At 44.1% G+C, this 13,209-nt stretch overlaps 1 protein-coding gene across 1 annotated transcript in view; it reads left to right on the top strand.

The window, feature by feature from the left end:
* LOC126556063 (serum response factor homolog) overlaps positions 1-13,209 on the top strand; it is a 132,224-nt gene that overhangs the window by 55,307 nt on the left and 63,708 nt on the right. The gene's annotated exons all lie outside the window — the stretch shown is intronic.

The following is a 13,209-nucleotide window of genomic DNA, read 5'->3' as shown; positions in this document are numbered from 1 at the left end:
TGATATGTTCCAGTCAGAAAACTGTTCTATCAAACTGAAATACATCACAAGCATCTGATCATCCCCACCTGGAGATGCTGCTTTCGAGGTCGTGAGTGGCATGTCTTTTGCATCAAATTCCAACATCACACCCTTCGATGGTAGAACAGGTTTGTACCTCATTCGAAACAGAACGCAGATTTTTTGCGAAGTTGCTCTCGAAGTTTGGTGCCTCTGGAGGAGGAATTCGTTCATTTGAGCGAAATGAAATAAAATTTAAACAACCACGAATGGGAGAGAGCGAAACACCGAAACCTCCTTTCCTGTCTATTGGGACAATAAAGGAAACGAAAGGCGCAGGCTTCCTTCTCAAGCGTGACAGAGGTAAAAGTTGAAGCTATCACTTTTTGTACGAACACCATAACTAACCGGACTGGGGGAAGACAGAAGAAAAAAAAAGTTGGATTACAAATCCTCCTGGCTTCAAATGGACAACATTACATTCACGCCAAGACGCAGAGGGTGGAACAGGAAGGCCAACAAAAAAAAAAAAAACAGATTAAGAAAGTGATGAAATATGACAGGCTCCTTTTATCGAACTACGGGACAACAGGTGATCGCGTGTCCCCGTTAATCAGTGCCCTGGTGTCGAGGAATTTTTCAATTTGCGCTACGAATTGTCGAGACCCAAACCGATTCGACAGATTGGCGGAAAGGAGCTGTGGACGATCGTCTGTGGTGTGCTCGGCGTAGGCAAATGAGGCAATAATTAGTCAGAAATTGAGGTCCCACCCATTGGAGTGTGGAACCCTAAGATCGTGGCGTGCTGTCGATTGACGCGCTCTTGCAAGCGCTGGTAATTATCAAATAACAAACATTCATCCGAGCTTGCCGTTGTGGCGTGGTAGAGAAAAGCGCTTTGCAACGACGGCACGCCGCCCTCCATCGTTACCGGTTCCTGTATCCCTTTAGCTTGATGAATAACGTTTTGGAAGGGACGTGCTGTTAATCGCCAGTTCGGCTAGGGCAAGGGGTAGCAAAAATGGCTTGGAACTGATGGGTCGAGTCAAAACCACACTTTGTCATAATTATAAACAAATCAACCGCTTTTCTACACCTCTCGGCGGGGGCCGTTTTGGCACGCTCGACGTCCCAAGCCAATTTTGCAACATTGCTGCACACTTAAAGACCGGCAGACCTGAAACAGACGTTAATATCATCGGAATACTTTATACAGGTTTAAAATATACGTAGTTTAGTGCAAATATGCATAAATTCTGAGTATAAAAATAGCTTTCAGCTGTTTGCTGAAACGAATATTTCTTATGTTTAAAATTGAATGTATGATAATTTTCGTGCTTAATTAAGCTGCCACCCCTGATGGGAAGCCTGAAAATTGGTTGACTTAAGACATTTAATGGGCACAAAATAGAGCACCTTAATAATGGTCCAAACAGTGCTTTAATTTCACCAGACGGTACTAGCTTAAAATCTTTGCCCAAGAAACTGATAATAACGATCACACCTAAGTGCTACCTTAGCCAGAGCACGAGATCAGGTATAGGGCATAATAAAGTTTTTCTTTCATTCGGGCTAATGCATGTCACAGTTTACTCCGAACATTGGTTAGTAACCTTGAGCCAAGGTCCTATAATAAGCCGGGAAGGAAGGACGTATGGACGCAGAAAACCCATAAAAATGCTCTTCTCTAACGGGCATCAATTGGTAACGCGTGCTATCGATTGATGGACCCACCAAGGAGCGCAGAGCGTTGGGGCTGCAAAATTGTGCCAGATCGATGATAGATTTATTACGTAACGTGGTGAGGCATAGTGGTTTAACGTGTGAATCCTATAACACTTACGCTAAGCAGGGCGAATAATGATAGAAGATGTGAAGACTATCATCAAGCGAGGTTTCCCTCACCCATTTTTCTCCATCTGCTAAATACCAATTATACATATTGCTAAGGCTGTAGTTCTCCTAGGCTCCTGGGATACCATCTTCTTTCGCAGGACGGTATTTATTCTCGATTCATAGTTTCTGATGCTATGTTGTGGAGATGGGGAAAAGCTTTTTAACCGCGTGATAGATGCTAACCGCTTTTTTTTTCTCTTTCCGCTTAAAGCGCACTAGAAAAATGGTTAAGATTTAGCATGATTGATGATAGAGTATGGTTGAGACGTACTCGTGAGAGGAGAACTCACGGTACAACGTGTGGTTTTAAAGCTAGATCAGTTGTGCAAGTTGTCCCTTATTTATTTAATGTTTCATTGTCGCGGCACGCCAAACAATTGAGCTAAAAAGGGTCACTAGTATTACCCAGTGTATGGTTTTTGGAGGCCATTTGTGCATTGAATGCATGGTAAAGAGAATACGGAGTGCATCTTTAGTTCAGTTTGGGTCTGTTCTCTTGTTTGATTTTTGGAATTGATTTCCGTTCCAGTATCCCAAAATGCTTGTCATAATCGTGATCTCATGATGTTAAACTAGCTGAATATTAATGTTTCAGTGCTTTCGGGGTGACTTTACTCAAAGTTTCGTCCATTACCGGTGCGTCCATTTGTTACTAGGAGAGTCAATTAGTGTGAGTTGGTACAACAAATTGATGGACAGCCTAAGAGCCTTCATAAGTAACATAAGCAGAAGTGCGGGAGGGGATAAGTTACCGTTTTTCATTCCAGATGTACATTCCTTGCCGCCATACAATAGAAAATAGCAGAAGAATGGGAGTATACGTATGTGAATAAAACGAGCTTTTAGTTGTTCATTTAAGGGCGGCCCGGTGGTGCAGGCGACAGCGGTGCCGGTCTTCAAACAGCAGGGCCTGGGTTCAAATCCCATCCCCGGTAGCGAGGACTGGACTTTTGACAATCCTACAACATGATATCAGAGAGCATAGTAAGAAGCCATTCGATGGTCCACGTGACTTTAGATGTCGTTAAGTCAAAAAGAAGAAGAAGAAGTATGTAAAATAAAAAGAGTTTTTTATAAGTAGTTGATCATTTAATAATTTCACTGCTGGTATTTGTACTCACAAACAACTCTGGGAGTGCAAGAGATGCGTGCATCTTTCAAAAGTAATTAAAAACATTTAAATTAAAAAGAGTATAGCTTTTGACACTGGGTTTTATTATTTCTTGTTGCTCACATTCCCCACCATCAATTCCACATCTTACAAATTGATGGGGCGGTTGAGATGCGGTTGAAATTTTCTCCTTCTGATGGACTGATGAAATCTTGCTCGTCTTGCGCGATTGATGCTGATGGTTCAGCGCTTCACAATGGATTTACCCGCGGAAGAAACGTGACCGAAACGCGTGCTAAGGATCGTGTGACGCAGATTGCAGTCTGTTGCCATTTGCCTTGGGATAGTTGCACGCTTCGGGCGCGATGTTGTGCAACGAAATGGACGGTGAATAGTAAGTAGCATAACCATGTCATAGTTTAAAGGGCATCAGGAAGCTGTTTGATGAAAATGTCGTTTTGAGTGGTTCGTTGCTGTTACAACGTTGTGTCGAACGATGAAAGTTGAGAAGTATTTAACTTCTTTTTACGCTGCTTATATTTGTTTATCTTCACATCATATTATCTTACATGAACTAAATGTCTGTGAAGCGTTAGGTGTTTTTATACCCTTCCGAGCTTATCGTCAATATATGAACGCTATACATAAGGCCATTACATGATTGATCGGTTATCTCATTCTTTTTAGTAAAGAACGCTGGTTTTCCAACATAGTCTGGTTGATGAATTTCTATTGATTTTCACACATTTTCGGCCACATCTAATCATCCAACCGATGATTACTCTTCCTAAACTAAAGCCTTATTGCACCGATCGAAATGATTGAACTTTCCCTTACGCATTGATTTTGGCATTCAGCTCGATAGGTGATAAATGGTGCATCCTTAATCACGTTCTCGCTGGGCGCTTTAAATTCTAACACCGCAATTTTCATGATTGCTTTGTAAGAGCGCACGAATCCGGGCAACAGCTCTTTCCAGGTGTAAAGCGTGCTTGTTTATCGTTTCGTTTCCAAAAAGGGGCGCCACAAAGATGACTACCCCAAGGTTACCGATACTGATCGCGAGACCATTAATCAGAGGATGGCTCGACTTAAGGCGCATCTTTCTCAGTGAGATGAGATATCGTCGGCTGCGGTTTGCGCTACGCTCCACTTCTCAAAAGAGCCTTCCACACGACCATGAGAAATCGAAAAGAATCGACAACGAGATGCAGAGAAAAAAAAAGATAGATCCATCAACGAAGTCAACGTGCAACTTCGCACCGTTTCTTCGTGGTTTCGTCATAGCTCATCTTTGGTGGTACCCACTCCCGATACCTCACCATGTTCCCATATGGTTGGGTCAACGATATGTGTTTTTTTTTATTTACCTTTTCACTCCGCATTTCAGACTGCGCCCCGGAACTCGTACCCTTGCAAAAAAAGGGAATGCATTGTAACGTTGTGCGGTGTCAGCTAGACGTTTGCGTACGCAACAGGCCGCTTACTTCGGTCATCGGACGCAACGGTACCGGTGCGGCATGTCGCCAAAACGATACAGCCTGCCTCAAAAGTGCCCTGCAGCACCTACCCGGGTCACCCACTTCAAACCCTGTGCTGACGTCGCAACAATCCGTCACAATCCGGTGCGCGAAATCCCCGAACGCCGGTTTCGTTTCGGGCCCCATGGAAACTGGCTGGCTAGGTTAATTTAACAACCTTCCAAATAAGGATCCACATGTTTGAATACGGGCGCGATATTACGTCACCTGCATCCTGTACGGTTCATTTCACTCCGTTCTCGGTATATTTCCGTCGAAAACGGAACGATTTCACTGCCGGTGCGGTGCAGAAATGGTTCGGAATTAGATTAAATTAATGTTCAAATATCAGATGGTTCTGGGTTCGGTTTTTTTTCTTCTCCTCCGTCGACGACGAGTACCTTAGCTCGAAACAGTGCGTGCTGTTTCGGTCCCGCCGATGTGTGTTGATAGGCTGATCTGTCGTGCTCTGCTCTTTCTCATACGTACGCTCGAGCCAACTCCGCATCTTACAGCGCCACATTAAACGGTGCGACTCACTTAGAGAGGAGGGTGATCTTGGTAGCTACCGTTGGAGCGAATGAGACCAGTTCCTAGTGCGAAAAAGAGAAGGGAAAAACGCAGCAAGAAATATCAAGCAAAGAGCAAGAGGGACTGGTCAATGCGGGAAAGTAAGTGAGCCGGTGAAAGAAAACGAAATCGATCGAACCTGGAAGCTGGGCTGCCTGACGGGGGTCACCGTTGTCCGTCGTTTTGGGGATCGGGAGAAGTCCAGTCGCTTTGGGTTTGATGCAAAAGCCTGAGAGTGAGCGAAAAACAGATAATCATTGTTGTTCTCCAGGCATTATCATAATGGTGCCTCGGGCCAAGAAGCATGTTTTCGCTGCAACGGTAGCATCAGCTGATGCTGCAGGGAGCTCCCGGAACTCTAGTCTGAAAGTTTGGTATGTCATTTTGAAATATCTTTTTAACAAATTTGAACCATAAGTGGCTTTTTCTATAAATGTTTAATGATGAATGTATAAATGTTGAAGGCTTTTTCTATAACTGTTTTTTTTACGTGCGAGACTCTCACCAGTACTATGAAATCGTTCCTAATTCGTGGTGTTTTTTGGAATAAAATTTATCGATCAATATGCTGAAGCGTACCGGAATTAGAAATCTTTTAGGTTTTTAATTGCATAACATAATCGATCTTCACTTACGGCACCAATCGTCAGTCCCTTTTCGTCAGTTGCTTCCGTATGTTTTAGAATATGGCTCTACCGCCTTATCTTCTTACTTGAAATGGCACTACGAAATTCTAATTGGTATCTTCTCACTTCGAGCTTTTTTACAGCTGCTTGGTGTTATGTCTGCTGGGCGTAAATTTTTTCTGGACTACTCGTGAAAGTTTTGTCGCAAACTGTTTGGAATTATTCACGTGGCATCAGCCATAAATTACATCATTAGTAGTAGTGATCACAACTACACCGTACACGAAATAGAAAAGGTTCTTCTGTTAGGTTCTTCTTCTGGTCTTAACGACATGCAAGGTCACGCGTACCGTCGAATGACTTACTTTTTCTTCTTCTCCTTGGCTTAGCGACCTACTAGGTCACGTTAGAAGTCGAATGTCTTACTTGACTTGCTGATACCACGCAGTTTTATGGTCAGTGTATTATTAAACCCCCGTAAAATAAAAAAAAAATATCAAAAAATCTGTCAAAAAGTTTACGCTTCGTGTACGGGGGATTTATAAATCGAAAATTAAATTATCTTTTTTAAAGAACTATCTTTTCTTGTTATTTTGAAAGCGTGCCTAATAAATAAAAACAGTGGATGGTTTCTTTACTTATCATTAGTATTGCTTTTCACCTGCTCAAAAAGGAGTTCTTCATTCTAGATGTTACCTTCTCTTCCAAATGATGCGTAAACTTTTTTTAGTTTTCGCTTTGGTTACCTAGGATTTTAGAAGTTTTACTTTTTACAGCATCTCCCAGTGGCTACACAGAAACACAATGGTGCTCATGTCATAGAGCAAGTGTCTGAAATAATGTGCGCAATTAAATCCCACAAAATCACACAATCAAAGCTGCTAATTGTTTTAAAAATTGAGACACTTGTTTTACGATCTGTGAAACACTGTGAATGCAATGGATAAAGTGTGTTGATAAGATTGTCCGTGTAACTGGAGGAGCTGCTACGACGACGAGCTGTACGAACTATGACGATTTCACCGTCGTGCAGCGAGTTAGGCTTTCCAGGCTCCGATGGCACCGGACGATCCAGCTCAGAAAGTCCTTTTAGGCCGTCCACACGGACAGAGGAGGCCTGGTAGGCCCAGATTGAGCTGGGAGGATGGCGTGGAATGCGGCAGGCCAAGACCACAAATCGGTTGTAGCGCTTGATAAGTAAAGTAAGTAAGTCCGTGTAATTATTTTAAGCTTGCTCTCGGCTTGTCTAAGTAAGAGAATTTGTTTATCTTTGCAGACACTGTTTTCCGTATTGTCACACTTCGTCTTATTGCTTCATAAATTTCTTGTTTTTATAATATATAGTCAATATTTTGTTAGGTTTGATTGCACAGCTTGACCCAATATAAGGTTCCCTTACCAAAGATCTCGTCAAGGAATATAATCTCGTTTCATCAGCAAATACCTGTTGACTGGTGAAATTTGCCAACGTCACGAAATCGAAACCAGCGTATTCTCCATGACGATGCAATCAGGACTTAAGATCCAAGTACACTGCCGAACTTATAATGTATTTATCATACCGTGTGTGTGTGTGTCGGCTGTACGGTTCTTTGAAAATTCACTCAACCAAACCCGATTGAGCGCGATAATCGAATTTCAGTGCACCGACTCGTTGGTTCTCTTGTCTGCACATCCGGCAGGGCGGCGTTTCGTTGGGTTGGCCGTCCCGACGGCCACTGCAAGGATATCGATGATGGGCATATCGATTATTGATCCTGTCAGTCAGCCAGCTAGTCAGTCACTCAGCACCAGCGGCAGCAGCATTGGTTGCCGCTCGTTTTGATCCGTTCCGCCGATAGTTATCGCTTACGGGTTAAGCAGGCGGAAGGATTATTTTAGCTGCTTTGCGTTGCGGTTTCATGAGTTGTTTTCAGGATACCCTTGATTGACTTCTCCAAACTGCGCACGATACCCTGCCGAGTGTGTGCTGTGTGCTTACAATTGACAGGAAACCAGCAGGGATGGTGATGCTATGGAATGTGGACGCGAATTTCGTGCACAAAAAAATGCTGTAAAAGTGAAGATTGAAAAGTGCTAAAACTTATGGATCAACATGGACAGCCTTGGCATGATCAAAAAAATATTGGAATTGGTGTGTTACTCTACGATATGATCTATTACAGAATCGAACGATAAACACAACAAAAATAAAGTAACATTACACGGCGCGTTTACACTCGCAATCGATTCCTTTGTCGATTAATTTCGAAACACGTTTACAAGGAATCTAGTGTACTCTTATCACATGACATCTCGTACTATGATCTGTTACGCTAATAATCGGTCCATGATGGATTTCTAGAGCAATGTCAGGCAGACATAGAACCACTGCAGTGCGAAAGTGTAGAAACACATGCGTAAGATACGGTTTGTGTTTCGATTCCAGTGCGCAACCACGTCTCATCGACACGAAGAACATGATCATGTACCAACGAGCAATGCGCTACTCGTACACTATACGACAGGTTCGCTGTTGGTTACACCTTCACGTTCCGAGCGTGATGAAGATGACGTGTCGTCTCGGTGGATATGTTGACGACAGCCCAATCACCGATCCAACCGATCGTTTGCGCTGCCAGCGCGAAGCTAACCAACTTCAGACACGATAATTAGACTCCTAAATCTTTACAACTTGACATCCGACGTGATATCCTGCGTGTCCTGCTTGAATGTGTGCGTCTCTGCCTATTGTGTGCGGCCCGGCCCGTAGGATGTCGCCGTTGACGAACGACAAGTGAAATATTTTTCAAATGCTATTTAAAATTCTCTTCCTCATTAGAGCGACTACCAACCTCTCATACCTGCAAGTGCCTCCGTTTTGTGCCGTTGCAAACCACCGAACGTCGTCGTTGTATTCTTCTGCTGCAACTGCGAGCACAGCGAGTATTCGATTCGTTCGAACCTGTCGATCACGCCGATCAAATTGCTGATCGGTGCGTGTTCCGCTAGGAGGAGGTTCTTCGACGTCCATAGGACGTCTGTACGTGATCTTGCGACAAACCACGGTTTCGATTCCCTGTCCGTATGCTGCCCGTCGGAATTACCATTCATTGATATAAATAAACCTTTTTCTCGCACATACACTCGCGGCGCTGCAGGCGCTGCGCTACCGATCCGAGGTTATCGTGCAAAAAGGTGGACATTTCTTTTAAACGCTGGGCTCGATATTCCACGCCAGGAATGAGGAACGTTATGCCTTCGTGTCGTTTCAACGAGATTGTTTGTGCTCCGTCGGACAAAGTTTTACAGTGCAGGCGTCAGGAAAATTCAGCGGTTGGTTGGTGTGAGATACGTGATAGGGTTTGAAGGTTTCTCTGTTGCTTTCGCGTTTTTGGGCTGTCGGTCTTTCACTGACTTTGTATTGAAATAAAAGATTGCGGCGAACTAACGTTTGATATATGAGGAAGCAATACGGAGCAAACAATTGAAGCAAGTAGGTGTCATTCTAAAATTCAAATCGCAACCATAAACGTTGAAGAGTCAAGATTCGCACGATAATACCGCCATTACGTTTCTTTATAACCTCAACTGTTTAACCATTTGCTCAGGATCTAAAAGACAGCCAAAGAATAAATATCTTGCTACGATTTTCCGAGACTGAAACCGAAGAAGGAACTGTCTAAAATCAATACTAAGTGCTGTCTTAATTACACGTCTTTTTTGAGGTTATGGGATAGGTACACAGTTTTTAGAAATATGAATTTAAACGGCTGTACCAATAATGTCCACCCTGTAGAAAGAAGTGTTGAAGTAGTTTGAGATTTGTTACGGCAGTAGTACTTCGTCGATTGCTCTCGTACGTAAGCATCGTTGCCCTTCGAATGATGGCCATTCCTGCATTCCAAATCAACCGACTTCAAGTGCATCACCATGGGAGAGCAAATTCGTCTTTTTGCCAAACTGAGGAATGTAGTGAGGGGTATGGGACGCGTAGCGTAACTTATCAACGTCATGACCGATCGTAACCCGCATCCTTTGCTCAAGGCGCATCATGGAATGATTCAGTTTGAGGTGGCTGTGCACAAAAATGAGCTGAAAAAGCGATCATATCAACAAAAGACACAATGGCGTTCTACCGGTGTTTGTGAATTTTACGCAAGATTCACATTTTTTGGGAAACCACTTAAACCCGCGAACGCGTGAAACGATTGTTACCCAACTTCCCAAAGTACGTCGTGCTGCGGATGCTTACCGGTACCGTGCAATAATGCGCCAATGAAAACTCCCCGACAAGGGCGATGCTGGACGCGCTGGACGGCGAATAGCATCAAATATTTGTCCCAAATTTTCTTTGAACCTTTTTGCAATCGATCGCTTGGTTTCGCTACCAAGCCACATGAGAAAGGGGGCAAAGATTTATAGGGTCGATTTAGAAACGCGATTTGATTTGAAATTCAGATGACTGCGCTCTGTGACCGCGCCTTGTGCTCGCGCTTTCTGCGATTCGCGGAAAAACGCCCCAAAACGCAAAGGGGGGGGGGGGGGGGGCACACAGTGAGAGAGGATCGGGTGTGTTCGAACCACGGCACGCGGGCTTTGCGATTTATGTGTTCGTTGGTGGAGATTTATTCTACTCCTGTTCCGATCTGCGGCATTTTTTTTTTTTGTGGGAGCAGAACAGGCTGCTTGCGTTTTGAAGGAGGTGGGAAGACCCGCATGCGATGGCTACCGTTTCTTATTTATTTGTGCAGAAGCAACCTTCGCGTCCACGATAGGACCCTTTACTTGTGTACGTTGTGCATGCGGTTGTGTGCTAGCGCGGAGTTTTTTGTCTGAGAATTGTGAGATGATCCTTAGGGACTTGAAATATGTGAACCGTTGACTTAACCGGCAAACGAGTCGCCTTTGAAGAGTTAGGGCTGAAGCATCATTTTGGAACTTGACCGGTTCGATACCGCTTGCTGCGCGATATCCCTTTTGCCGACAGACCGTTCAGATGCGGTTCAAAGAACTTTAATTAATACATCACTTTTCTCACGTGATGCGTTGTACGGGATCTGAAAGTTGTGGCGCGTAGTGGCTGCGAGCTTCATCTTAGATAAGCAGGACCACACTATCTGGATGGTTTTACTGGCTTGTATGATGTAGTCGCAGCCGATTCAAGATCAACCACTGTTTGCAGAAGTCTGAATCTGCCCAGAATCCGTAGACAAAAACTCCCGAAGGCGCGTCCTCCAATCTTTACGCTACACCAAGTACCTCTCGCGTGCCAAATAACAGCACCGCACGCGGCGGCTTCGACCATCGACATAAATATTTAAATATCTTGCTTAACGTATCAATCGATCAATTCACACATAAATCATGCATTCGGTATCGATATATCTTTCCACCCGTTCGTTTGGCGTACGGATCGTCGTAGCAGTCGTTTTTTTTCCGATGGCTTGTGATTATTTTTTGAACTATATTGCTTGGGTGCTTCGGTGTCACTTCCTACAGCAATCTCTTCTATGTTAGTGTTTTCTTTTTCTTTTTTGATAGCCACAGAAGATTGTTCGCCACGGTTGGAGAGATTTCAACTGCCGCTTGTTGTGGTTGGTCGCTATCTTGCGTGGTGGACGCATTGCAAAGATGAGAGTCTCCACGCGAACACTTCAGCGTTCATGCACAATCTATCAAAACATAAACAGATAAATATTGTCTCCTTTCCTGGTTCCACTTTCCATCCTATCCAACGTATGTATTCCTGCGCATAGATGTGCCTCGGCGACCGAGTTATGCTCGCACAGCTACAAACGATATGTAGACAAGCTGGCTAGAGCACTCCGACATGGCCACTTGGCACAGGCTGGGCCCGCCAAACACGCGCCCAAACTGTTCCGTTTTAATAGAGTTCGCTCGATCTGGCGAGAGATCGGGAGATATATGAAGCCCCCAAAAAAAAACGGGCGCATTTGACTGGTGGAGTGAAAAAGGGGACGGAAATGGAGATAATTTTCTTAACGTATTTATTATTTTTTATTACAAATCGTGACTAATAGATAAAATATGAACCTTCCTTCGAGGAGGTAAAAAACTAAAAAAAAAAAAAAACTCCAATATTCTGCGCTGTGTGGTACCGCCGTGACTCGCGTATTCTGTCACATGTGCTACGAGAGCCTGTAGAGCGATATGCTCCTTCGACGTGTGTTTAGTTTCCTCGAACTCTAGCGCACGCGCCTCTGATGCTTGATCCCGGGGTCAGATCAGCTGGAGCTGGAGTACTTGATTGGCCGGGATTGCGATAAAGTGGGCTTGAGGTTTGAACTTCAAGACGAACCAATGACTATCGACCTGGGGGCTTTGGTTTTTTAGGTTTTCTGTAAGGTGTGGAAGGTTAATTTTAAAGAACGGAAAACCCAGTAAAGTTACCTTTCTTACTTGCGACAATGACATAATTAGAATTTTTTGTGAAAAACGGCGCTAGCTGTTTACATCTTCTTCTTGGCTTAACAACATCCGATGGTCACGCCGGCCTACGGGTGACCAGGTGATCTCGTATGGCTTCCTAGACTCGCTGATACCACGCAATTTTATAGTCAGTCCTCACTACGGAGGGACGGGTACGGATGGGATTTGAACCCCGGTCGCGCCGTTTGAAGACCGGCGCCGCTGTCGCCTGCACCACCGGACCGCTCCCAAGTTGCTTATCTAAAAGGTATTAAATCCCATATGATGCATTCTCCCATACGTGCGATCGACTTTTAAACTAATATAAGTTCGTTTAGCTTGCAGTGATAGTAGAAAGCTTTCATTAATCGTACTCGTTTCTGTGTAAAGCGTTGTTTAATAGTTTATGCTGACATTTTATTCTTGACATTTTGAACTAGCATTAATCGCATTGCAGCGGCAAACACAATCTGAGAGATGATTATGTAGCTATTTCCGAAGCACCGACTTACAATTTACCCCTGGTAAGACACATCGGCATGTTCACACTATACAAAATCAAACTACACACGGCAGAAGCGTATCAGGAACTGGTTCACGATGCAATATGAATGTACTATCGTGATCGCATCAACAAGACGCTAGATGCGTCTATAAACGATTTGTTTTCCCACCGTTTTACGAATCGTTGAGCATCCCTATAGATTCAGCTTCATGTACCCGTAAGCGACAAAAGCTTCTGGAGAAGGCCTTTGTGTAACGAGCACTGGAGCGCCTGGTGGCGGTTGTCATAGTCACACGTTTTTCGAGCAACCCGTGTCGCTCGAACTTCTGGTTCCCGTTGGATCTCGATAAGATCGGGAAGGGCTTGACTTTGACAACTCTTTGATTCGGAACAAAAGCGAGACTGATGATCGCGATCGTGAGCTGTGCTTGTCCATCGATCTCAAACCCGATCCCTGGCTTGTATGCGCTTTGGAGCGACTAGTTTTAGCTGCGTTCGATCAACAAAACCCAGTGAGTCATGAATACATGTACCAGAAACGGAAGAATTTCCCACCAGTAGGGTATCGTG

This window comes from Anopheles maculipalpis, chromosome 2RL (genome assembly GCF_943734695.1).
Source record: "Anopheles maculipalpis chromosome 2RL, idAnoMacuDA_375_x, whole genome shotgun sequence".
NCBI lineage: Eukaryota > Metazoa > Arthropoda > Insecta > Diptera > Culicidae > Anopheles > Anopheles maculipalpis.
This window is presented reverse-complemented; position numbering and strand designations above follow the sequence as displayed.